We start from the raw sequence: 26,626 nt of genomic DNA, 5'->3' as shown, positions 1-26,626 counted from the left end.
GACAGACTCCAGTTATTGATAGCTGTTTTTTTAACTGAATATTGATAGCTGTTTTGACTGGATTGAGCATACATGGTTCAACAAAAGTCATGATTGATTTTGCTGATCACTACCCCATAGACAAGCATGAGTCACATGAACCAAAACTTTATCATTATTCTAGGGATGATACTAAATTGGCTTGCACTGGCCATCTGTCGTCATCTGTACAGCAAACAGCAAGCCTTCAAATTCAAAGTAGGTCGAAGCAACCAAACAATGCATGTATTGAAATGAATCCAAAATAACCATAATAGATTAGACAGGCCTGCTTCACCCCAAAAAAAAAGACAAGCACTCAGCAGATTCATTAAAGGAGCTGAAGTAAGAGATGCTGATGGACAATATTCATTAAAAAAGCTAACTATGAGATACTGATGGACATATGTAATAAGGCTAAACGTACCTAATAAGGTGGTACTACTAAACAACACATTAGTACCTTATTAGTTAACCATAGAAGAAAAAAGACTACACTTGCATCACCCGCTATAAACTCACTTATAACATATATATTCAGTAATATTAAGGAGTGGCCAGTGTTGCTCACCTTCCAGATCACAAGAAGGTTCTCTTTCTCTTTACTGGATCATCATAGGCATCGTGTTGGCACCGGCGCTTGCCTTTTTCGCTCATAGATCGTCTGCAGCACAGCATAATGAACCCACTTAATCAAATCCACGACAGAACACATCAAATACGAATAGACTACAAACATGATAGAACTGATGAAGATAGGGGAAAATGACATTAGCGCCTATAGACGCCGAGAGTTAGGAGGTGTCGTAAGTCTTAAGTTCAATTGTTTATGTTTAAGTTTGAATGAAAATGTTCCCTCTTTCCATTAGACAAAGACAAACACATGTACTGGCTTCAACGCCCTACCTAACAGTGAAATCTAAGATCAGACAAGAGGGCTTATTGATCACGATTTCTGTTTTCTTAAATCATGTCAATAATCGTAGTGAGCTACTAGGACACATGATCCAGGTGCAAAATATATCTATGTACACGTAGCAAAGAAATCAAGTAATTCATGAGGTAGGATTCACAACTTAAAACAAGAAATACAAATGCCTTTCCTTGTCCATCTATGGCTCACGATTACAACCACCGAATGTGAAACCACAGCCATGACCGATGAAAGACAAGTGTGGATAAGCAAACTGGAAAAATACTGCTTTCATATTCACGACGAGACATACCTATATCGTTCCTGCCGTCGCACGCGTACCCTAATCCTTCTTGCAAATTCCACCAAATTTTCAAAATTTACACTTCCTTGCACATAAACATGCCTGCCATCAGAAAAAATAGCCATGCCAACAAAGTTCCCATCACCGTCGAAGAGTAGCTCACCATCACCAGCCTAGCACATAAAATAGCGAAAATCAACAAGGTTTGCATCAAACAAAGTAAAAGTGGCATCTAATGGGCGCATAGATTAGGTCATTCTGATTCCTCAAAATAAATTATTCATTTATTTCCTCTTATTAACATGTAAAGAAGATAAAAACTGACAACATATGTTGCAAAGCACAGTCTCGGAAGGCGTTGAAACTTTACTCGGGATCTCTTTTACAGTCGTCGCTCCACCAGAGTCATTATAGTGTATGGCTATTACGACAATGAGGGGCGGAATTCAATAATTCTACATCTACGAAACCTTCTACGTAAGCTTACTTAACCTTCCATAAAATTCTCTTCCCCCCCCCCCCCCCTGATTTTAACCGGGGTGGGCCCCAGCTGCTAATCTTGGCTCAATTAACAAACCCCACATCAGCTTTTACGTAGAATCTGAACGTAACATTACGTATGTGTAGCACTGCTCGGTGGAATTTCCACCCCATGGTGGAGATGTACTTCGCAAACATCAAGGAACACTGTTATTTTGACAACAGCAGCCCTAACAGTCCCGTGATCTAACTCACATTCCTCCAAGCACCCAGGGGCAACATTACTAAATGCGTCGCGCACTTGAATCTGGAATGACAAGAAAGCAAGAAGAGAGCACAGAATTGCCACAATTAGTAACTTAAAATGAACAAGAGAACAAGCAAAATGGGGGAATAGTTAATTACCAACCTTCATGGCAGAGCTTGATTTTGTTTTGTCCCTCATAGCTGCAGCCAAATTTGTTGAGGTCAACACTTTTGTACAAGACGGATTGTGTTCTATAGGAATGCCAGAGCATAAAAACACAATGGTGTCTCCTACAAAAGATCAAAAGTTAACTGCTAATGCAGATGTGTATTTAGGGAATTCAGAAGCTTGAAAAGGCAAGATCACCATCAAACAAGAAGATCCAGACGACGCCACGGGCCGTTTTGGATGGAGCTTCACCGGAACAGTCGGAGACATCTCGAGAAGAACCACCCGAGCTGCCAAGTCCGGCAGTATCAGTAGCACCTGAACCTACTTAAAATAAATATAACATAACAACCCCCCAACCCTAATTTCTTCGCAACTCGCTGTCCTTTCCTCTTCTTCACCCCTCTCTGGTGAAACAAGGGCGATCGACAGTGGGGGCGCTTCTCCGGTGAGTCTTACACGGTGATTGGGGCATTTGTAGAAAACATGAATCTTATAAGGTGATTGGGGCATTTGTAGAAAACCCTTCCAGGATTTGCATTAGATTTAGAAACTAGGCAGATGGTTGACCAAAATCTGCAGCAAGGACACGACACCAACGGCAGCATCCCCGATGACGGATGCGCCAAAGAAGCTAATGCCCGCGATGGATGGCGCCATGGATGCGCCAAACAACTTCCTCCTATGGTGCTTGAATGCGGAGGAGCTAGCGGCGGCGGTAGAACGAAGAGGGGAGGGGGGAGAAAAGACCTAGGGATGGGGGAATGTGAAGGAGAGATATTTCAGGGGCCAGATTGCATATATTTGCAATCACCGGCCGTGGGAAAACTCCCGCCTGGGCCCTGGTATCGACGTGGCGGCGGTCAAAGCATCACGCAAGCTGGTCAGCAGCGGTCAGACAAAATTAGGACCTCGCGTGGACAACTTAAACAGATTTCAGACTCAGACGTGCATTTTGAAAGAATTAGGACCTAATCGACACTTTGGTGAAAGAATTAGGATCACGCATGCATTTTACTCGGAATTTTTTTTACAGTTCAACCTTGTTGCGGATCTGCTTGGGATAAATTTTCACCGAAAACCGTAAAAGTCAGTTAATTAGGACCCAACCTAGTACAAATCAGCATAACTATGGTGATACATGGCCTCAACGCAGTCCTAAATGCATACATCACTACTCATTCGAACACCCACCCAGCACCAAGGCAGGTTCAGAACACGTGTAATTCTACGAATCACCCGAAGAGGAAAATCTTTGCCTTGCACCCACAACATTACTGTCATCTTATTCTTAACTATGTCGACAACATACAGTGCTTACCTTTTTTATTGGCTGCATCATGATTCAGGAATTTCATCTCCTTGTCCATGGCTCTACTCCTTCCCATGGCGTAGGCGATGCATGGCACGCCAACCTCGTTGGTGGGAAAACGGAGCGGACGTAGGAAGCAAGCACCCCGACACCTTCGCGTTGCAGTTATTACCGAGGTCCCCACCTTGTATACACAGACAAAGCTCCCGTCATGATGCACCACAACTTTGACCGATAGCTAAGATAGTGGGGTATACCCACACTCAGAAGTAGAAAGCCAACTCTCACCCCTAGATGGCACTATCCTACTATCCAGGATCCAAATCATGAGCAGTGAAAGTGACACGATCTTTCATTACTCATGATTTGAATGTGGATAGGAGTAATAGTGCCATTGTTAAGAAACGTAATAGTGCCAAGAGGTGACTTTCTACTCCCAAATGTGGGTACATCCTATTATCCCAGCCGTCCGTCGAAGCCTTGAAGTAAAAGTACGCCTACTACCATGATTGCTTTCACTGCCCACTACTAATCAGAAGCTTAATTAGATCTAGCAAAGGGCAATCTCTCTTGCTTGAACGAGCCATGAGCTGAAAATAACCCATTGGGGGGAGAGAGGGATTGCAGCACCCGAGCTCCACTGCTCCCTATATTTAAACATTTTAAAATTTGTATTTTTGAAGTTTCAAAAAAATGTGAAATGTCTCATGGGGATACATATAAACATTCCGAATACCCGTGGCAAGTTTTGGTAGAAATCTCGTTTTGTTTGGGGCTATAGAAAAAAAACAAATTTCTGACACTATATAGGAGAAAAGATGTGCCATTTTCTGTCAGAAATTTCTCTTTTTTGTATTTCCCAAAATACAAAGTATTTTGTTTTCAGCTTTTTACCAGGCCTTAGGAATGTGTGTATGTATTCACGTATTTAATATAAGATTTTTTGAAGCAACGAAAATGTGTTTTTCAAAAATTTCAAATACCAGGAGCCCTGGAGCCCGGTTGCTGCAGCCACTTTTCGCCATTGGGGGTGCCTTTTATAGTGACTCTTTTAAAAAAAAGGAGGATGACCCCCGGCCTCTGCATCTGGGAGATGCATACGGCCGCTTTATTGATTATTTTCGAGGACCTTACAAAGTATATTCCTATCCAAATGATGGAGTGCTAGCTGGGCCACTACCCAGACCACTCACCTAAGCCTAACATCAAAAGCCGGAATCCCCAGCCGAGCCACATAACGGGTCTGGGGCACAATCCGGTCAGACGCACTCGTGTGTCGTCGCCGCCATCTTCCACGGGTCCGTCTTCAGATCATATTGTGGCTTCTACCTTGTCTAGCCACTCTGCCATCGACGTCACCATGATGCCAGACAGCAACCTCCTCCTGCGCGAGTCCATCTCCGTACATCATACGCCGAGGCTCCACAGCGCCATGCCGCCGATATCCGCCGCCATCAATGTGTGAGATGAAACACCGCTCCACCATCCCCCCAGCCATCACTTACTTCAAAACGATGCCCCCAGGAGGGAAAGCGATAAAACGCCATCATCGTCCGATCCGAAAGACCCAGATCTAGGGTTTCCCCCGGAGCATCCCGAGCCTGATGATGCAGACTCCAACGACGATGCCTCGACAAGGGAACGACATCTAAGATGCCGCCATCGTCCGCCATGACCGTAGTCGGCGCAATTTTCATCGGCAGTTGCTCCACCAGACGTGCGCCGCCGACGTCGTTGGTCCCTTCAACCGGAGCAAACTCCAAAACAATGCCCTAAAGAGGGACTACGACGCAAAAGCGCCGCCATCGCTCGATCCCAAGGAGATCTAGGGTTTCCCCCGGAGTTGCCCGCGCTGTCAAGGACCAGACAAGGGTAGAATCCCGGCGGATCTGCCCAGCTGCCGACGAGTCGCACCCGCCACCTTGCCGATGGCAGACCAGCGATCAAGGCCCACGCTTGGGCATAGATCCGGCCGCGCCGCCGTGAACCGATCCGGTCACGCCGCCGCCGTCCCTGGCGGCCGCGACGCACCAGATCGCGAGGCCTCCTGCCGCGGGAAAGCGAAGTCGCCGAGGCGCCGCCACTACCCGCCGTGGCGTCCGGCCCGCCGCCAAGCTTCGGTCCGAGGGCGCCAGCCCCACCCGAGCGAGAGGGCCCGAGTCCCCGCCGCCGCCGGCGACGGCAAGGCTTCACTTGGCCGCGCCCTTGGGCGGCGGCGAGGGAGGAGGAGGAGGAGTGGGGGAGGTCCGGCCGACGGGATCTGGGGGCCTACCGGTCGCCCACGCGGGGGGCGGCTTGGGAGGGGGAGGGGGATTGGCTGCGCTATCGTCCTTAAATGGGAGAGATTTCCACATTTCTCACTCTCCACCATGGCCACTCCAGAATCACATTTTTCATAACATTTTCATGTCCTCAGTCAAGCCATGGTATTTCTTACACCATGTAACGAGCATTTTGGCACTGGTTCACAGAGTTTGCATTTTGCCCCTAGTTTCCTCGTGACACAACTACCATCATTTTGCACACAAGAAATGTATGCTTCAACCTACTCAGTAAATTGTGCCAACCTCCATTTCTCGCCTCTTTATACATAGCCTATACGGGGGACAACTAAGGAATCCTTTAATTACCAGCCTCGCTTGGCCACTCACGATATACCGTTGGAAATCCTTTTTTTTGCGGGAAAGAGGATTTCATTCATCAAGTAATATGGTCACACTCAGCGGCAATGATGCTCGCGATCTCGTCGGGAGGGTTACGCAGCCAAACAGCAGTCCGCTGTTGAGTACGTCCCAAATGGGCGAGAGTATGGCTAGCGAGATTTACACCACGCTTAATCTTCTGTAACTAAAACCTTCTTTCTTGAGCTAGCAGGGATCTAATCTCTATGACTCTGAGTGTGAGCTGAACGATCTTTCCCCACAACAGAGATCAAATGTAGCGCATCCGCACAGTTGCTCTCCACCACAAGGTCCAATTCTGTCCAACTGAGCGCCAATGTTATGCCTTCGTGAATTGCAGCTAGTTCAGCCTCCAGTGCATCCTCACAATTCACAAGGTCTCTGGTAGCAGCAAGCATCACAACCTCATTGTGATCACAAAGTATCATACCGGCACTTGTTATACCATCTAAGGCCATGAACTATCCATCGACATTCAGCTTGCATAGCCAATCGCTGGAGGCATCCAGTGCTCCACACGCATCATTGGCTTTGGCTCCCAAACATGTTCCCCAAAGTAATCAACAATCTATTTACCTTTGATCTAGTCAGCCTGAGGGTGTTGCTGCAGCGACAAGATCGATGTGACGTAACTAACAAGGAAGCGGCGAGAGGCCTCAATGGGGATCGCTGGCTTCTGATGGGTTATTGATGCATATACCAAGCCCGCCACATAATCATCAGGTCCATGACTCTCTGGGGTTCAGTCAGCTTGTCTAGGAGGCGGAATATCCAATCCGGCTCTGAATCCTGAAGGTCGGCATCATTAGGAAGATCCCAAACTTCTCTCATGGCATTCCATAGACCAGCTGCATGGGGACATCGAATAAGGGCATGGTGAGCATCTTCAAGAGCATTACCACAAATAGTACAAGCTTGGACATGCACCGTATGTTTAACTTTCTGGGTTGCTTCCGTGGACAAAGCTTCATGTGCAGCCTTCCATGCAAATATGTGTACTTTGGGCGGTGCCTGACTCTTCCAAGATGAGATCCCAACCAAGACGTCGGCATCAGGGCGGATACTCGAGGCCCCTTGATCATTAGCGGCCATCTTTTCCTGTAAGGCGATGGAGTATGCACTCTTAACTGAAAACAACCCACGCTTGTCAGGAAACCAAGCCACAAAATCAGATTCCAATCGTGGAGAGGGCATGATTTTCAGAATCTCAATAACATCAGCGTGACCAAAGTGTTGTTGTAAGAGCCCTCTATTCCAAGATCCATCTGTATTCAATAGTTCAGCAACCCACTTTAGGCGGCACCGTCGTTTCGGCGTGATGGGGCGGCATGAAGTACCACGGGGTATCCATGGGTCTCTCCAGATCCGGACCTTTGCACCATCGCCCATACGCCAGATGATCCCTTTCTTAAGCAACTCAAGGCCAAACTCGATGGCTTTCCAAGTAGATGACGCATTTCCCGTGAATACTGTATCCACCAATGGGCCATTTGAATAATACTTTGCCCTTAGAACTTTGGCGCATAAACTATCAGGATATTCAATTAATCTCCATGCCTGTTTAGCCAACAAAGCCTGGTTGAAGAGTTGTAGGTCTCGAAAACCCATACCACCACAAGCTTTTGGCCTGATCATACAATCCCAAGAAATCCAATGAGTGTGCCATTTATTTTTGCTAGCACCCCACCAAAACTCTCTTATCATTTTCATAAGATCTTCACAAAGACCCGCAGGAAGTTTAAAGACCCCCATTAAATAGGTTGGCAAGGATTGCGCAACTGCCTTGATAAGGATTTCTTTTCCACCGCTAGAAAAATCACCCCATTGCACCATTCTTTTTAGGAGCTTCTCTTGAATGCTCTGAAACTTCCCTCGTGTCATCCGACCCTCTGGTGTTGGGAGGCCCAAATATTTTGGCTCGAATTCTACTTGTGTGACCTGTAGCACAACCCGGACTTCCTCTTGTGCATCGCTTGGGCAAGCTTTCCCAAACATCAGGGAGCACTTATCAACATTAACCAGCTGGCCCGTCCCTTGCGCATATGTATTGATCACTTGCTGCACCCTCAAGGTTTGCTCGACCTCTGCCTTAAAGAAGAGCAATGTATCATCGGCGAATAACATATGAGAGATACCAGGGGCCCTGCGACATACTTTCAAAGGCACAATCTGATTATCATTGATCTCTTTCTGTAGTAAAGTTGAGAGACCGTCCATGACAAACAAAAATAGGAAAGGCGACAAGGGATCGCCTTGGCGCAGACCACGGGTAGGGATGAACGAATCCAGCAAGGTCATTGTCGCTTCTTTTGCCACGTCACCGTCTGCAAGCGGGCACGACCTGTCAGATCTGTGTTACCAGAGTGAAACGGCTGATCAGTGTGATTTGCAAAAAAGAAAAAAGACTTTGTGTGTGATGCTTTCTGTAAAAAAAAAGAACCCCACCTTTTCTACGATGCCATAAATGTGATGGTTCTTTGTAATTCACTCCGTTTAGGAGGTGGGATCAAGTAAGCTCTTTACAACCTTGCTTTGGATGTTGAACCAATAAGTATCCAAATCTCATGTGACATGCTAATCATCGTGGTTTTGCCCAAATTTGCGAGCTGAGCCATCTCAGGGTGGACGGCGACCCTTTCTAAATGGAGAAATAAACTCGGTTTAGTGATCCGAAAATTGGTCCGGCAAGCTTGTGAGTCTTCTTGGCGGTTATAGCACGTTTAAAATTTTGAGTCTATATATGCAGGCTTTCTTAGGAAGTATATTGACTGATAGTAGAAGCAAAGGATAAATATTGGTGTCTCTTCGCACGGTCTCTCATGATTTGAGCAGACTGATCATAGTCTTTTTCCCTTTTTCTTTGAGAATCACCGGGGGAGGGACCTGAATATATTACTCAAAATGGCCATAATATCTGTTGGCCATGCTCAATCAAATAGTATTGAGGAATGACTTTTATACCCTAAACTTTCATAGCGGAATTCTAGTTGCGCGCAGAATGGCTGCTAAGAAGAATCCCATTTTTAAAATTGTTGCTACACGATCTACATAACGGTTAATGGTGCCGAAAGAACCCTAAAAAACCAAAACTGACAATAAAGTTGACTACACGTAAAAGCATGTACGATTTGCACAAAACGGAGGACATACATTGCAGACACATCAAATATGCCCTTTATTAAAACCAGATGATTTGATTTCATCTAGCACGGTATTGCGAGAACTTTGGCCTACGGCAGCGTAAGAGCATCTTCAGCCGTTGGCCCCGGACGCATAAAAATCGCCCCCTGGGGGCGAGCCGGCGATACAATCGGTGCTGGGGGCGGTTTTGCGCCCAGTCGTCGCCCCCAGCTCGTCCCCAGGCGCCGAAATTGGCCCACTTTGCAGCCCCATTTCGGCGAATAAAGGGCCCATATGGGCGAGAATAGGCCCATATTCGGCGTGATTTCGCCGTGTCTCGGCGTTTAATTATCAACACAATTATTTCTTATCACATATTTCATCACAGAAAAATCAAATACTTTAACAAAATAGTACAACAACAAATAGTTCAATACAAATTATATAGTTCAACAAATAAAAACTCGTATTTCATCACACGGCGTCTTTCTTGAGCCTCCATAGATGCTCAATCAGATTTTTCTGCAGTTGATGATGCACCTGTGGGTCTCGGATCTCCTGACGCATACTGAGATAGGCAGTCCAAATTGCCGGTAGCTGGTGATCAACTTCGGCTAGAGGACCCTGCCTGTAGTATGGTTCAGTGTCAAACACTGGGTCTTCTTGCTCGCTCTCGATGATCATGTTGTGCAAGATGACACAACAAGTCATAATCTCCCACATTTGATCTTTGGACCAGGTCTGATTGGGGTACCAAACAACAGCAAATCAAGATTGGAGCACACCAAATGCCCGCTCGACATCCTTTCTGCAAGCCTCCTGAAGCTTCGCAAATCAGGCGTTCTTGCCTCCTGTCACAGGGTTTGAGATCGTCTTCACAAATGTCGACCATCTCGGATAGATGCCGTCAGCTAGATAGTAACCCTTGTTGTAGTGCCGCCCATTGATCTCGAAGTTCACCGGAGGAGAATGACCTTCAACAAGCTTGGCAAAGACAAGAGAGCACTGCAGCACGTTGATGTCATTGTGAGTTCCCGGCATACCAAAGGAGTGCCAAATCCAAAGGTCATGTGTGGCCACCGCCTCAAGCACCACACTCCAACCGCCTTTGGCGCCTTTGTGCATCCCCTGCCAAGAAAATGAACAATTCTTCCATTTCCAATGCATGCAGTCGATGCTTCCAAGCATCCCAGGAAATCCTCTTGCTGCATTCTATGCTAGGATCCGAGCAGTGTCTTCCGCATTGGGTGTTCTCAAGTATTGTGGTCCAAATACTGCCACCACTGCCCGACAGAACTTGTAGAAACACTCTATGCTGGTGGACTCGGCCATGTGCCCATAGTCGTTGAGTGAATCACCGGGAGCTCCATATGCAAGCATCATCATCGCTGTCGTGCACTTCTGGATGGAGGTGAATCCAAGAGCGCCGGTGCAATCCATCTTGCACTTGAAGTAGTTGTCGAACTCCCGGATGGAATTCACAATCCGGAGGAAGAGCTTTCGGCTCATCCGATAACGGCGCCAAAATGTTTTTCTCGCCGTGAAGTGGAGCATCGGCGAAGTAGTCGGAGTAGAGCATGCAGTAGCCTTCGAGACGATGTCGGTTCTTTGCTTTCACCCGCCCAGGCGCCAAGCCACCTCGCCGCGGCTTTTCGTTGCTCGCCAGCAGCTGGGCGAGGGCGGCGAGCACCATGAGATGCTCTTCTTCCTGGACGTCGGCCTCGGCTTCCTCCTCCAGCAGCGCGGCGATCGCTTCCTCATCATCGGAGTCCATCACTGACGCAGGCAAATCACCGAACACCTTGTGCTCGGTGAGCGTGTACCCGCCGCTAAACCGCGCCTCCGCGGTCAGAAACGCCCAGCTGCTGTTGGAGGGGCTGTTGCGGCGAAGCACTGCTATTTTTCCAGCGGGGAATGGCTATCTAGCAGTGTAGGGCGGCGGGCGGCGCCGAGATATAGCTAGTGGTGGCCGAGGGCGCGGGGGGTGGGAAACGAGTCGAGGAAGAAAACCTTGACTTTTCCCCTGACGGTGTGGGCCAGCCACGCTTTTCCCTTGCGCCGGAGCCCCCAGCTGCTCCCCAGTACGCCGGGTTCGGCCTGTGACCGCCGGGCGGAAAAAAGGACCGAACCGGCGATTTTCGACGTCCTGGGGACGCGACTAGGACGTTTTTTTCGCGCCGGCGCCGAAAAAGTGACCTGAGGGTCCTGTTGAGGACGCGACTGGAGATGCTCTAACCTGCTATACTCGTAATCAGCCTCCCCCTTGGTGAGATCTGCAAACGCGGACAGCTGAGACACCCGCGAAGAACCAGAATTGTTCATTTTGTACACCCGCATCGCGCTGGCCTTAAATGACCTGAACCAGCGGACCATCTCTGTACGGTCACGGGACACTTCATAATACTTGCACCAGCTCTCGTACAAGGCCCAGAGGGATTCCTTCGACTTGATGGAATTCTCATCGACAAGGGGAAAGTTTGGATCATTTCCTGACTTGTAGCGGCATGATTCCATCCACTCGATGAAATTCTTATCAACAGGGGGACAGTTTTTGTGATCTTCTTCTGACTCGTAATCGCCTGCGGTTCAGTAGCAAGGAGTTACAATTTGATTTCAAAAAATACCATCATCTCCTCCCCCGATGATTCTAAAAAAAAACATCATTTATAATATTTGCAGAGCTGAATGCAAACCCGACCTTTACGAGACCTCCAAGAGACTGAGCCGACACCTGCATGAGATTAGGACTTTGTAGGTGACGGGAATCACCTCCCATTGAATACACATCGACGAAAGACCTAAAATGAGGAGTGAATTCCATTTTTTACCTTGTAGTTGTACATTTGTGACACATATTACCCTATTTAGCGGAACTTTTATCGAAATGTCAGATTTTAGAGACTTTTAACACGGTTTTACCCCAGTTTTACATTTTGTCTGTTTATGGTCGATAGGATCGGCATGTTGCATCATTGATTTGTAAAAAAACTGTAAGGATCGGAGGGCATCATTGGCGATCTTGTCCAAGCTTCTCTTGTCTATCTGTTCCACTCCTTGTGGCCGTCCACATGTTTTTGGATACAGGGCGTCACCTCACACCTTACCTGATGGACACGCATCAAAAAACAAGGGTCCAAAGATTTCAAAAGGGGTATTCTAGATGAATTTTCACTCGAAGGGGTAATTAGTGTCACAAATGTATAAATATGGGGTAAAAAGTGGAATTCACTCTAAAATGAATCAAGAAAAATGCGACCACCAATACCAAGTTTAGGACTTGAATCCCAATTGGTTGGTTCCACCACAAAAAAACCTAACCATCTAAACTACCCTCGGTTCACTCGGTGATTAATGATAGTTATTTTACGTGCCTGCACACATGTATACAACCACTGCTTTAATGCATAAAAACTTGGTGACCGCGGCGAACTGAGCCTAGCTCAGATAGTCTGGTGGAACTAGTCCACCAGGATTCATGTTATAGACTCGACACTCGTGCTCGAATTTTTCTTGGTTTAATTCAGGCTTCCCTGTTCGTTCAATGGGAGGAGACGTTCAAGTCGACTACAAAAGCACATGTGGTGACTTCGTGAATCTCAAAATGATGGGCCGGCTCAATCTCTCATAGAAGTATGATGTGCGTGTGTGCGCTCACAACCTGTGAGTGTATGTGTGTATGTACGAGCATATGCATTTTGTATAGTGTTAACAAAAACTTGGCAACCGATCAGAACGAGCGATCGGTCACCGCATGGGCCAGATCCGGCAGGTTCCCGTCCCGAGCTGGTGTGGTACAGTGCTAGTGGTGGTCGCATGTGGGCGGTGGCCTAAGACGGAGGTGGCGGCGGCACCCTATGTATGGTCAGGTCAACATGCAGCAGCCGAGACGACGCTTGGCTGTGGCTGCGGCGGGTGAGTTTCCTTCGGTGATCTGGCAGCTGGAGGTTGATTAGCTGTCATGTATCCGAGTCCCTTCTAGATCCGTCATCGGCTTCTTTGGCTTGCCAAGACACGAGTTGGGCTGTGGTGGTTGGGCTTGGTGGTGGGTGCTCCAACGGTCATCGTGTGCCTACGTTTGGTCTGTGTCGTCGCCGGCATGTTCTAGATGTGGTAGTATAGTGGTCTCTGGCAAGGCTTAGGCTCCTTGTGTTATGGCATGTGTGGTGTTGTGGTGAGGGGTTGAGCGGCAGTTGGCTCAATGTTTCAATTTGTGTGGTCTGCCCTTAACACCCCAGGCTTGGTACCTTTGACTAGTTTGATGTCGATACCAGTAAAGAACACGTCCATGGTCGTCTTTTTTGTCTTTGTAGGCGTCATCGAAGAGTTCACCCCGACACTAGACTTTTGTTGTCTGGTTCTAGGTACCGACAACTGTTGATGTGGCCGGATCCCTTCCCACATGATTAGGTGGGGTGGTGGTGTGCGCTCTAGGCAAAAGCTTTGTGCCAACGGGGTTTGGTATCGGTGACGTTTGACGTTAAGGTGTGCCATTTTCTTCTTGAAGCCGCTGCAAAAGAGCATCTTCATTTTTACCATGGGTCTTTTTTGGCTCTCGATCATTGGTTTGCGTTTGGCGGTGGTGCCTGGTTTTAGTTAGGGGTTGTTTGTATTCGGTTTTGGCGTGATTGTCCTCTATTAATTATGCAATTTAGTGGTTTTTGCCTAATTTTTCGTATAAACATGACTAATTTTTTTGGAAATTGCAGGAGCATCTCTGACGAGGTTCTGTAAAATAATTCCTACAAATTCTCTAGAATAATTATTTTCTTAGTTGCATGAAAGGTAGAAAACTGGAGTTTTAGAAGTTTCAGCCTGAAGAAGTTTATTTTGATTATTTTTTGACTCGATAGAGTGAAGATAGCAACAATAAAAATTCCCTTAGGCCTTGTTCGATTGCAACAAAATTGAAGGGGTTTGAAGTGGATTGAGGTGGATTAAATTCCATACAAGTCAAAATCTCATCCAATTTCCTCCAAACCTCTCCAATCCCCTCCAGGAGAGGTTTATCCGAACAAGGCCTTACCTAGACTTTTCCACTCTGGGGTGAGTTTTAAGCTCCGAGTTTATTCTTAAAAAAATCCATAGTTTTCCCGCGAAAAAAAAATACAAGGAAATGAAAATTTTCAAGCTTCAGCTAAGCTCAATGGCCAACGCCCCAACCGAGTCGCGGGGCTCGCCGCTCGCCTCCCCCGCGACGGCGATGCGGCGACGCCCCCCGCCTCCGCCGCCCGCGTCACATGCCCCCTCGAAGAGCCGGCTGCTCCTCCCGCATAGCGCTTCGCCGACCCCCCCCCACATCCTCCCGCGGACCCGACGCCGGTGAGTCGCCGCAACCCTAGAGAGCCCCGCACCCGGCCAGATCTTTTCTGCATCGGGCTGTTGGGTTCCCCAATTAGGAGAAGCGTCGATCCCAAGATGAACACACACATATTCTTTGCTTTGGCTTCAACTGTACTCAAGAACGCACCGAGCCACTGTCTCTGTTTATTTTCGGCCACCATTTCTATTTCTGCAGACTTCGCCTCCAGTGTGAGTACTGACGGATAATCGTCAACAGCAAGAGTAGCTGCCACTGATTCATCAACGGAAATGGTTGCTTCTTGCTTCCCCGCGATGTGATGTGCAAAAACGGAGGAGTAAAGCTTCAAACAGAATACTGACGTACGCCCCATCCGTGCCCATCCTCGTCCCTCGTCCATTGGATGCCTTCTCGGCTAGCTTTGCTTCCACCCGTGGAACTGCCTTTTTTACTCAAATTGCTGGTTGCTTGACGCAGTACGCTTCTAGCCTCTTGTTGCATGAGCCATAGCCCGTGCTATATATATGGGTGGGCTGTGGATTCAGTACTCTGTTCTTTGATTTGAGCTGCGGGTTCAGTTCAGACAAGCACAATGGCTGTGCCAAGGGCGTATGCCGGTCATCGGCTCCGTTGTGTGCTTGTAGTTCTGTGTGCCTTGTGCTGGGCATCGTCCTCTGTCAGGTCCGTGGCGGGTCAGGCCGGGCAGCTGAGCGTGGACGCCTCGCCGCAGACTGCGAGGAAGATGCCTGACAAGATGTTCGGCATCTTTTTTGAGGTGAGCATAAGAGTCTCTTGGTAAATTGCTTGTTAAACTGCGATTGCTGAAAACTTTTGCGCTCTTTGATCGATTTGTACCAGCCACCTGGTAAAACTTTGCATAAAATTTTCTCTCATTCAGTAAGGCCATTTTGTTTGGTTACAGTTTAAACTATATATGCAGCTATATTGTCTTAACTGAATCTCGTAGGATTACAGAGTGCGGCTCTGTCGCAGTTTGCCTCAGTTCAAAAAAGTTGGGTCTTGGAAAAACGGTTTTGATTTTGCTGCAAAGAGAATAAAGTCAACAACAGTTAGTAATTCAAATCATTTTTCGGTTTTATCTGTAGGAGATCAACCATGCTGGTGCTGGTGGGCTGTGGGCAGAGCTTGTAAGCAACAGAGGTAAGTAAATCTTAATTATCAGGATATGTGTTAATGATTCAAGGGTCCATTCTGCACTTCCATTTTTCCTTGCTCAGTGTTGTGTATACTCTGACAAAATTACTTCCAGGTTTTGAGGCCGGTGGGCCTAATACACCATCAAACATCGACCCATGGTTCATAATTGGAAATGAATCAAGCATCATCGTGGGAACCGATCGGACATCTTGTTTCGAACGTAACCCGGTCGCACTCCGAATGGAAGTTCTTTGTGGTTCTAAAGGAACTAATGTCTGCCCATCCGGAGGCGTTGGGGTCTACAATCCTGGTTACTGGGGCATGGTATGATATTTCTTTTGTTCATATGTCTGCATATATGATATGTTGACCTGTTTTCAAAAGAAATACAACATATTCGGTCTATAATATTGCGGAACGTGTGTGGCAGTTTCAGTTTGGTTTGAAATGCATTATCATTCTTTTAAATGAAATCTCTTTACAAGTTTGCCTCATATTGCTTTCCTCTTTCCAGAACATTGAAAGAAGGAAGGGTTATAAGGTGAGCCTGCACATTAGGTCTTCAGATGCAGTTTCCTTGACCATTTCTTTGACAAGCTCTGACGGTCTGCACAAACTCGCTTCTCGCACCATCACGTAATGTTATGCTGTCATCAGTTTATCAGAAATGCTGCATTATTGTTTGCATATTTATAACCTGGATTCCCCTGGTGCTTTCAGGGGCGGCAAGAAACAATTCGCCAACTGGACAAAGATACAGTTTCGTTTGTATTCCAGCCAAAACAACACTAATTCAAGGCTTCAAATTACAACCACTAAAACGGGGGTGGTCTGGCTCGATCAAGTGTCGGTTATGCCATCGGACACTTACATGGTATGCCTTCTTTGTGTCTGTTTCTCTTCCTTTTGGGTGAGATTTCTTTTTCTTCCGAGACCGCACAGAAGAACCGTGTCTCTTTGTGTTGAAGAAAGCAATGAGAATGAATACTATGTATGCTTTCACCTGTACCGTGTTTGAACTTTTGTTCATTACATGTTTTCTTCATAGGGACATGGTTTTCGGAAGGATCTTGCTTCTATGTTGGCCAATTTAAAGCCCCAGTTTCTCAAGTTTCCAGGTTTGTCATATTTGCGGTTATTACATCCAAGGTTAACTTATACTAGCATTACATGATTTTGATGATACACATCAAATGTATTTTAGGCGGTAACTATGCCATGGGAAACTATCTAAGAAATGCGTTTCATTGGGGCGAAACTGTGGTCCATGGGAGGAAAGACCTGGCCATGTGAATGATGCCTGGGGATACTGGACTGACGATGGACTCGGATTCTTTGAGTTCCTTCAGGTAAATGGAACAGAGACACAGTCTTTGACTTTAACACACTAAAATTTCTCCAATGAGTATATTTCATAAGTTGATATTGATATTTATTTACTGCAGTTAGCTGAAGACCTTGGTGCTTCCCCTGTTTGGGTGGTGAATGATGGTATGTTCAGTCTACATAGATGTATGGCTTCTAGCAAACACTTGATCTGTCTTATGAAATGCTTGTCGGTACTGCAGGAGCAAGCATTAATGAAGAAGTTCCTACTGCAATAATTGCATCTCTGGTGAAGGTATGTTCTTCAATAATACTTGTCAGTCAGTTGATAAAGGAAAGAAACCTGACTGGATAACTTAATGTCATGAAATCTCTGATTTAATTTTGTGGCATACGTGTTCTTCTCTGTTGTTTGAAAACAACATATGATGCCCAACCTCGTAAACAATTGGCAACATGAACTTGTTCTACGAGGAAATGTGACTACAAAGACATAAGAAGTACAAAAACAAACTCTTTTACAAAGTAAGTTGAAGATTTTAAGAATAAATCAACCTATTTTTTGTAGCAGGTGTGTTTGCAAAACAAATGATTTATATTGCGATTAAATTTGCCATGAGCATTCTTGGCTCAGTTACTACCACAAAATATATTACGGCACATAATGTTCTCTTGTTGATGCCAAGAAAAAGATATTAGTTGCTAAACATTCTGAGGCAGCATGAAGTTTCTCTTATATATTTTTTTAGAATTTTCTTTTATATAGTATTAGTCCAGTACTTTTCCGAAATTATTTAAATGAATAAATCTATTATACCAGTACCTTTTCGGCCTTCCTGGCCTTCCCTGCATTTTCTTCATACTTGTAGTATTTCAGGATGTTGTTGATGGTATCGAGTTTGCGAGGGGAGGGGCCAACACTACATGGGGTTCAGTTCGTGCGGCAATGGGACATCCACAACCCTTTAAGCTTGATTATGTTTCAATAGGGAATCAAGAATGTTGGATGCTCTACTACAGAGGTTTGTAGTTCAGTTCAGTAACCTTCTTTCCTAGGTTCACAAATCTGTACATGATTCAGTGTGTTTGTGGATCAAGAGTTTTCTATGTATGCCATGATTGCATAGAATTTTTGGTCATGTGACTTCTGATTAAAGATTTTGTTCTATTTATTTTTCTGCTATGGATAACTCCTGTATCTGCAACCTTGCTTCTCTACTTAGTGAAAGTATGCGCAAAGATTTTGCACATTTTCTCTCTCATGGATAAAGCAGGAAAGCTCATACTAAATGTTTACTTGGTTTAATAGGCAATTACCAAAAGTTCTATTCTGCGATTAAAGCTGCTTACCCAGACATCAACATTATATCAAGCTGTGATAAGTCAACTATTTCAGCATCCAACCCTGCCGATCTATATGATGTTCATGTAAGGCTCCTCTGTTATGTTTCGTCGCTTTCTATCACAAATTAACCTTAATGATTGATAAAAACTTCATTTCTGCTGCAGGTCTATGCATCTTCTGCTAATATGTTTTCGAGAACTAGTATGTTTGACAACACACCACGCAGCGGACCAAAGGTAGTATGTTTTGAAATTCCAAATGCTATCCCGACATGCTACATCTGTGATGTTCTGTGCCAAGTCTCTGAGCTAGAAATGACTTGTGGAATCACTGTCAAACTGTAGGCAATCGTTAGTGAGTACGCCGTGACTGGAAACGACGCTGGCAAAGGAACACTGGTAGCAGCACTTGCAGAAGCTGCATTTCTCGTTGGATTAGAGAAGAACAGGTTATTATGTGTGCTCTTCCTGGTTTTTCATTGTAGTGTTTTGTTTGCTCCTGGGTACTAAATCTGGTTCATGATGCCAATAATTAAGACCATGTACAAATCGGGGTTTTGACATTAAATGCTAGAGGATAATGCCTAACTGTCCCAACAAGTCTGGGCAGTCTGCCGTTTGCATTGCTCTGCTGGTGGGTTCCACTGCAAACTTTGATATTTTGCCCGTTAATTGTTCTACTGCAGTGATGTGGTTGAGATGGCAAGCTGCGCACCACTTTTCGTAAACGACAACGATCGCAGGTAAAGATTCAACATCTTAAAAGCATCGTTTCACATTTCGGTATGGTTTGCCAGCCTCGAATCGATCGTGTCGTGTATTTGGATAATCAACACAGAAAATATTATGTGCTCCCTCCACAGGTGGAGCCCAGATGCCATTGTGTTCAACTCATGGCAGCACTACGGATGCCCAAACTACTGGATGCTACACTTCTTCAAGGACTCGAGCGGCGCCACCTTTCACCCCACAGCCATGCAGGTCTCCAACTACGATCAGATGGTTGCATCTGCCATCACCTGGCAGAGCCCTAAAGACAAGAGCACTTACCTGAAAATAAAGGTGCTCCCATTTTTTCTTTTCCAAATTTCAGTAAGCAAACTCTGCTGACCAACCTTATTACGAAACAAAAATGACCAAACACAACAATCTTTCCGCAGGTCGTAAACTTCGGCAGCAAAGCCATGGATCTCAACATAACAGTGACGGGTCTGGAGAGCGGCATCAAGAGCTCCGGCTCGAAGAAGACGGTGCTGACATCCGCCGCGGCGCTCGACGAGAACTCCTTCGAGCAGCCAGAAAAGGTCAGCACCGCACCACCACACTTTTTTTTTTGCTGACTCTGCAGGTGGTAAATTGCTCGCTCTAGCTGTTTAGCTCTGGTGTTTGCTGACTCTGCAACCGTGTTGCTGGAATTCTGCAGGTGGCGCCGGTGTCGAGCCCGGTGGCCGACGCCAAGCAGCAGATGGGCGTGTCAGTGAGCCCTTACTCCCTCACATCGTTCGATCTCCTGCTGGAGCCCAGCAAACACTCAATCATATGAAGAAGAAACTAGCTCGAGTGGAAGGAAATCATAGAGATAATTACCACGTATATTGTAGATTGTACTGTATTATTCTCTGTGCCTGGATTGTATGTCTGAAAGAAACATTACGTGGCCGTCTCTCTGAAGCTTATTACAGCAAACATTGTGCTCCGTAACTAGAAGCGATATTTGCAAACGTTCATCACGTTCCGTCGTAGTCTAGGTGGTTAGGATACTCGGCTCTCACCCGAGAGACCCGGGTTCAAGTCCCGGCGACGGAATATTTTTTTCCCACGCCACTTTTTAACCTACTTACAAATGGCTACTATTCCAGTCTCAGTTTTAGCACTTTCAGCTTTAACTTTAAACGTTCACAGTTGAAATATGAATATTGGCACCAATGTATCATACATCCAGTTTTAATTTTAATTGTAACGACTGGAATATGAATATTTGCACCAACATATCATACATCCATTTTTTAAAGCTTTAACAGCAAACGATTGGAATATGAATATTTTGGGGAAATTGTTGAACACATGATGTGTGTGAGAGTTTTGAGGCAATACAATAAGGAAAACGTTTGTTTTAAGTCGGATGAAAAGAACGAAACGCAAGCCGCTCCCGTTGATCGACACGTGTCCTCTCGCCCTCCACCGCTTCGCTCAGCCGGCCTTATCTCTTCACCCCGTCTCTCCTCCACACATTTTCATCCCCGCTCACTTTTTTCTCTTTCCCATCTCTGCTCGCGAGAAGAGGAGAGCCCCCATGGCGTACTTCAGCCAAGGTGCTGCGAAAAAGGGAGCGACGGCTCCACCACGCTCCTGCATCCCACCACAAATGGAGAGATGGTGAAGTCCGCACGCCACCGCCGCGGTGTTGCATCCTCGAGGGTGCGACGCAGCGCGCACGGGGGGAGGCGCTCGCTCGTCAGTACCGCCGGCGATGCGCCGCACTCGTCGATGACCATCTGTGCTCCAATGCAGAGCAACGCATCCATGGCCACAGCACTGCGATACAACCTGCTAATGCTGCAAGTCGCCGGCGGCGGCGCTGCATTGGAGAGCTCTTGGGGCCATTGGAGCTCCACCGCGGCTGCAGTGAAGTGTCGCCGGAGGGTCGGGGTTGCAATATAGCGTCACCGGAGCTGCAGTGAAGCACGCCGGAGGGTCATCGGGGTTGCAATGGAGCGTCGCCGGGAACTGCAGTGAAGCAGGCCGGAGGGTCGTCGGGGTTGCAATGGAGCGTTGCCGGAGCTGCAGTGAAGCACGCCGGAAGGTCGTCGGGGTTGCAATGGAGCGTTGCCGGAGCTGGAGTGAAGCACGCCGGAGGTTCCAAAGGAGCGTCGGCGGCGCCACCAGTGCTGCCATGGAAGCTGCTGCGCTTGGTACAGGGAAGGAAGACGAGGTTTGTGCTGCGATCCAACTGCTGCGCTGCGTACAGAGAAGGAAGACGAGGCTGTGCTACGATCTAACGGCAACCCCCGTCAGATCGGACGGCTGGTTAGGCGGATGATTTCCAACTTATTCGTAGCAGTCGCCATACAATAACCAAGAATAAATCCCTCGTGAGCTTTAGGAGAAAATTCAGTTCTACGGTGCTTGTCAGGAAGACAGGAACGAACAAACCATTTGAACGCAAATACTCTAAAATATCCTACTTGGGGCTTTCTACTGGGAAGTTCATATACCACCTTCTTGAGGAGCTCGTGGAGGTATGGTTGATTTTTTTTTTTTGCGGGGTAAAAGGGAGTTTTATTGCAAATTCATAGAGTTACAGTCAAGAGGCCATAAGCCCTCGATACAAGGTGGAATCGAGCCCAACCACACTGCTGTAGCTCGTTCGGACCGGCTATAGGTGGCCAACCGATCGGCAACTCTATTTTGACTACGTCTAATTTTCTGAGGTACAAACTCCCTCTCACTCATCAACTCCTTAATCTCTAACACTAACTGGCCATACGCCGAGCGAACCAGGGCATCATTTGACAAACTGGACAGAGCTTCCGAAGAATCCGACTGCAAGACCACTGGCCGGTTGGAGTGCTGGATAGCCAAAGCCATACCTTGCATGATCGCATATAGTTCTACTTCCAAAGGATCATTGCAGTGGAAAATAAAACGGTAAGACGCAAAAATAACCAAACCTTCGCTGTCCCGGAGAACCATGCCCGCAGCCGCTGACCCATCAGCCCCCAAAAATGAACCATCCACGGAGAGGGCGACGTAGTCTTGCTTCGGGGCCGGCCAGGGAAGTGGAGGGGCCGCCTCCAACTGTATGGGAGCAGTGGAGGGCGTAGCTGCCATTTTACCTTTCAAGATTTCATCAGTGTTGAAAACCTCCCAGCTAGTTTGATGGATTGGTAGTAGCTGTCCAGAAAATCCACCGTAGAAAGAATCGGGGGTGGATCCTTACCATGTGACATGTCATTGCGTAATTGCCAAATCCGCCATATCAACATTATTAACATGTCCCGAACATCATCAGAGCACCGGGTAAGCAGGTGCAGCAACCATTCCTTCCCATTGTCAAGGAGAAATTCATCACCTGGAAAGGGCCATCTGTTCCGCATATGTTCCCAGAGACTTCTAGCGTGCGAACAGGCAGCCAATGCATGGAATGTACCCTCCTCCTCCACACCGCACAAAGGGCAGGTCGAGCGAGTAGAAACATGTCTGTATTTCTTGCATTGCTGTGTGGGTAGAGCTCCTGTCACAGCCCTCCATGCTGTGATCTTCATTTTCTGAGGTACGTTAGATTTCCACACACAGTTCCATAAGCCCCGGTTGCCATCTGGGCTAGTACTTGAAGCACCATCTGCGAATTGGATATTGTGCTCGTACATAGCTAGTTTATATGCACTTTTCACTGTGAAAACTCCACTTTTCTCCGGAAACCAAGAGAGAAAGTCCGTTCGCTGACGGGGGGATGTTCTGATTTTCAAAATATGTTGAACATCCATCGGCCAAAAAAATTGTCTCAGGCGGTCAACTCTCCAAGCACCATTGACATCTAGGAAATCAGAAACACGATTTAGACGACAAGTACCTTTAGGGGAGATTGGACGGAATGAAGAGGGGCGCGGTATCCATGGGTCTCTCCATGTCCGTATTGCAGCTCCGTTCCCCACCCGCCAAATAACACCATTTTTGAAAAGCTCAAGACCATGCAATATACCTTTCCACACCGCGGAGCCATTGCCTGAAAAAACAGTGTCCAAAATATGACCTGAAGGGTAATATTTAGCCTTCAGTAATCGTGCACATAAACTTCCAGGCGAGTCCAGCAAGCGCCAGGCTTGTTTGGCCAACAAGGCCTGGTTGAAAGCTCGCATGTCCATGAAACCCATGCCTCCCATAGGCTTTGGTAGCATCATTCTGTCCCAGCTCATCCAGGCCATCTTCTTTTTCCCATTCTCGACACCCCACCAATATTGCCTCATCAACCGTGTTAGCTCATCGCAAACAGAAGCAGGGAGCCTAAACACACTCATAACATAAGAAGGTATGGTTGATTGATGGCGGTGCACATGGTGTTGATGGCATCGGCCAAAAGCATATGTGCCTATTATACTCGTCGAGCATAGTGTACCACCACAATCAATGTTTCATTTTCCTCTCCATAACTCCATTTTGTCGAGGGTACAGGTGGTGGAAAGCTTGTGGTTGATCCCATTTTCATCGAGGGAGACATCAATATTGGTGATCTTGAACTTCGTCCCATTATCACTTCAGACTTTCTTGATCTTGACCTAAATATGGCTTTGATCTTTTCTTACAAAAGTCTTGAATGTGCCTTGGGTTTTACTTTTATCATCCAAAAAAATACCAAAATGAATATAGAATAATCATCAATTATTACGAGACAAAATTTCCGGACATATGTTCTACCTTGTTTTAAGCACATTTGTAGGGATACACAATGGACTCGGATGATGAGTTTATTTACAACGAGTTATTCGATCCGTTGTCATAGGACGACGGTGATGGCGGCTACAAGTTGATGATGACGATGATCCTCAAAGAAATGGAGAAGAAGGAGGAGCATATGGTGTCAACTTTAGGGGTTTTGACACCGGGCAGCACAACTGTTTGCCGGGCTATTGTCCGTGTACATGCTAATATGTGGGATCCCGAGACATTGTGAGAGGTAATAATTGCACGTCTGATCATGCACGACAAGATTGTGGTCGTCCGGAGAGGTCGGACGGCTAGATAAGGTTAGGTTTTTTTTTGGATAAGTTGGATAAGGTTTTTTCTAATAAAGACACTTAAAGCGCATCTTTTTTTTTTTGAAATTACTCAAAGCGCATCTTAAATCTGATTAATATCAAGAAAACAATGATCAGTACCACGGATAGATAACAGAGCGTGCTTTCTCAGGGGACATTTGTTTACATCGGAGCGAGCTAACTTTCGCCCCCGCCCCGCACGTGGTTTCACTTAGCCGTGGACCGTCGTGGACGTATGTTCCTCCAACGAACTCGCACGGCGCCGCGCACCAGCCCGGGCCGGGCCGCACCGCTCCCGCCTGCATGTGCATGCAACAAGCTCCAAAACGTCCTGCGTCGTCCCAGCTCCATGCACGGCCATTTCAGGCTAAGCCAGCGCCTATCACACGCGCGTACGTAGCACTACGTGCCCATGACCCCATCATCGTCTCCGGTCGTCGCCTACCAGCACCGCAGCTGCCAGGAAGCTTCCTAAAGTCGTCGTACACCAGCACCGCACCTGCCTCCGTAGATACAGAGTATGTCTATACACACGAACAAAACAATGCAAGAATACGTATAGGATGGTGACGTTACTTGCTGCCTGGCTTTTCGTGGCATATACTTACATTAGTAAGTACATTATTACATATATCTGGCGGAACTAATGCGTGGTTAATAACCCAATGTTTGTGTGGGTGTGTGGGTTTAACAAAAGGTTATATCTCTTACGCCAAAAGAAAAAACGAAAATGACGTGCATACGATATTACTTTCCTATACAATCCTTGTACGGCACTAACTAACATGGACCATTCACGTTGGAACACAAGAAGGAAACCAACAGCTCGTGCCATGCGTCTTACAAGGACTGTACGTGCGTGTAGCATCGATCAAAAAAAAATTGACGGAAAGCATGGATTAATGTTATCTGCAGTTTCTTGTCTTGGTGGACCAACTGTTTCTTATTGTACCAACATATACGTACGTATGTATTGTACGTGCCATGCAACTGCCAGGCAAGTAAGTTTCTTGACCGACGCGAACCAACCTGTGGTTGGATGGTTAGAGGGACTGTGGTATCCCCAGCCCACCAGGGTTCAAATCCTGGTGCTCGCATTTATTCCTGGATTTATTTTAGGATTTCCGGCGATGCGCATTCAGTGGGAGGAGACGTTCCCGTCAACGACGAGGTGCCTACGGTGACTTCGTAAATTTCAAGATGATATGCCGGCTCAGTCTTTCGGAGGTGCTCATAGGGGTAGGGTGTGCGTGTGTGCATTCATAGGGGTGAGTGTATGCGCGTGTATATGAGCACTTGTGTCTGTACTGATGTTCAAAAAAAGAAGTTTCTTGACCGACGAGCCTCTCTCGTTAACTATTGTCTTTCTTTGTACAAATGGGTCAATCAGTGACAAGAATTTTACATGTTCGTATTAGAGGGGGAGAGGTCGGCCGGTTAGATAAGATTTTTTTACAAGGTTAGATAAGTTCTTTTTAACAAAGACGCCCAAAATGCATCTTAGATCTAACTAATATCAAGAAAAACAAAGGCCAGTTCAATGAATAGACAATTGGATGTGGAGCAATCAGTAAAAAAATTTACATTAGATAAGGTTAGTTGGGTCTTTGGGATGTAATCAGTAATAGTTGAGAAGCTTACTTTCCAGAACAAATGTCAATATATCTGTTCACAGTTAACCACCCCTGGCACCACGCATGTGCCGTAACAATGTGACCATAAGAAATTTCATGTCTGCTTCCTTCTCCCAAGCATGTCTGCTAGCTAGCCTCTCCTCCTTTTATTCTGCCATGAAATATATTCTGCCCAGCATGTTGCACGCAGCAGAGATATATACATACGAGTATATATTTGATCTGATCTCTGAGTCCTAATCAAACCCTACTGGTCACAGTCTTAATTAGTAGTACATCACCCACTCACAGAAAATGCATTTCAATATTTTTCAAGTATTGTTCGCTATATAGTTCATTCACACGCAGAGCTAGCCTCGAATAAAACATGCTCTGGATACAGAGCTGTACGGCTGCACTACCGAATCGATCTGCTTTGACCAGCTGCTAGCCGAGAGAGAGAGATAAATAATAATTAAGAATAACCCGATGCGATTGGGTCGATCCAACGCGCCAATCGCTAAAGAATGTCAATGCATTGGTACATTTTTTAAAAAGTCTCGACATGCTAATCACGATCGTCATAGTATAGTTCAGGAAAAAAAATGAATAGGGTCGCCGTAGCTTGGTAACCAAAAACCACAGCACAACGTGACCGAGCCTAAACATACCCTCCGTCTCCCCCTCTCCCATTCTTGAAACTGAACCATTCCCCTTATATTTATAAAAACTTATGAGCTCAGCTATATTTATATGATCAGCCCTAGCAAAAATAGTAATTAATATGTAGGAAGTATGATTTTTTAGTGGGGGATTTGATCCGTAAAATAGATCATCATCAAAACTCAAACTTAAAAGTCGTTGTGTTGATCCAGCATGAGCACTGA

At 46.4% G+C, this 26,626-nt stretch overlaps 1 non-coding gene and 1 pseudogene across 1 annotated transcript; both read left to right on the top strand.

Moving 5' to 3' along the window:
* The first annotated feature begins 14,402 nt into the window (after nucleotides 1-14,402).
* On the top strand, nucleotides 14,403-20,033 carry LOC119353212 (annotated as a pseudogene).
* Nucleotides 20,034-20,103: 70 nt separating this feature from the next.
* On the top strand, nucleotides 20,104-20,176 carry TRNAE-CUC. The gene has a single exon. It is a non-coding gene; the product is annotated as a tRNA-Glu (tRNA).
* The last annotated feature ends 6,450 nt before the right edge of the window (nucleotides 20,177-26,626 follow it).

The sequence above is a fragment of the Triticum dicoccoides genome, chromosome 2A (assembly GCF_002162155.2).
Source record: "Triticum dicoccoides isolate Atlit2015 ecotype Zavitan chromosome 2A, WEW_v2.0, whole genome shotgun sequence".
Classification (NCBI taxonomy): domain Eukaryota; kingdom Viridiplantae; phylum Streptophyta; class Magnoliopsida; order Poales; family Poaceae; genus Triticum; species Triticum dicoccoides.
This window is presented reverse-complemented; position numbering and strand designations above follow the sequence as displayed.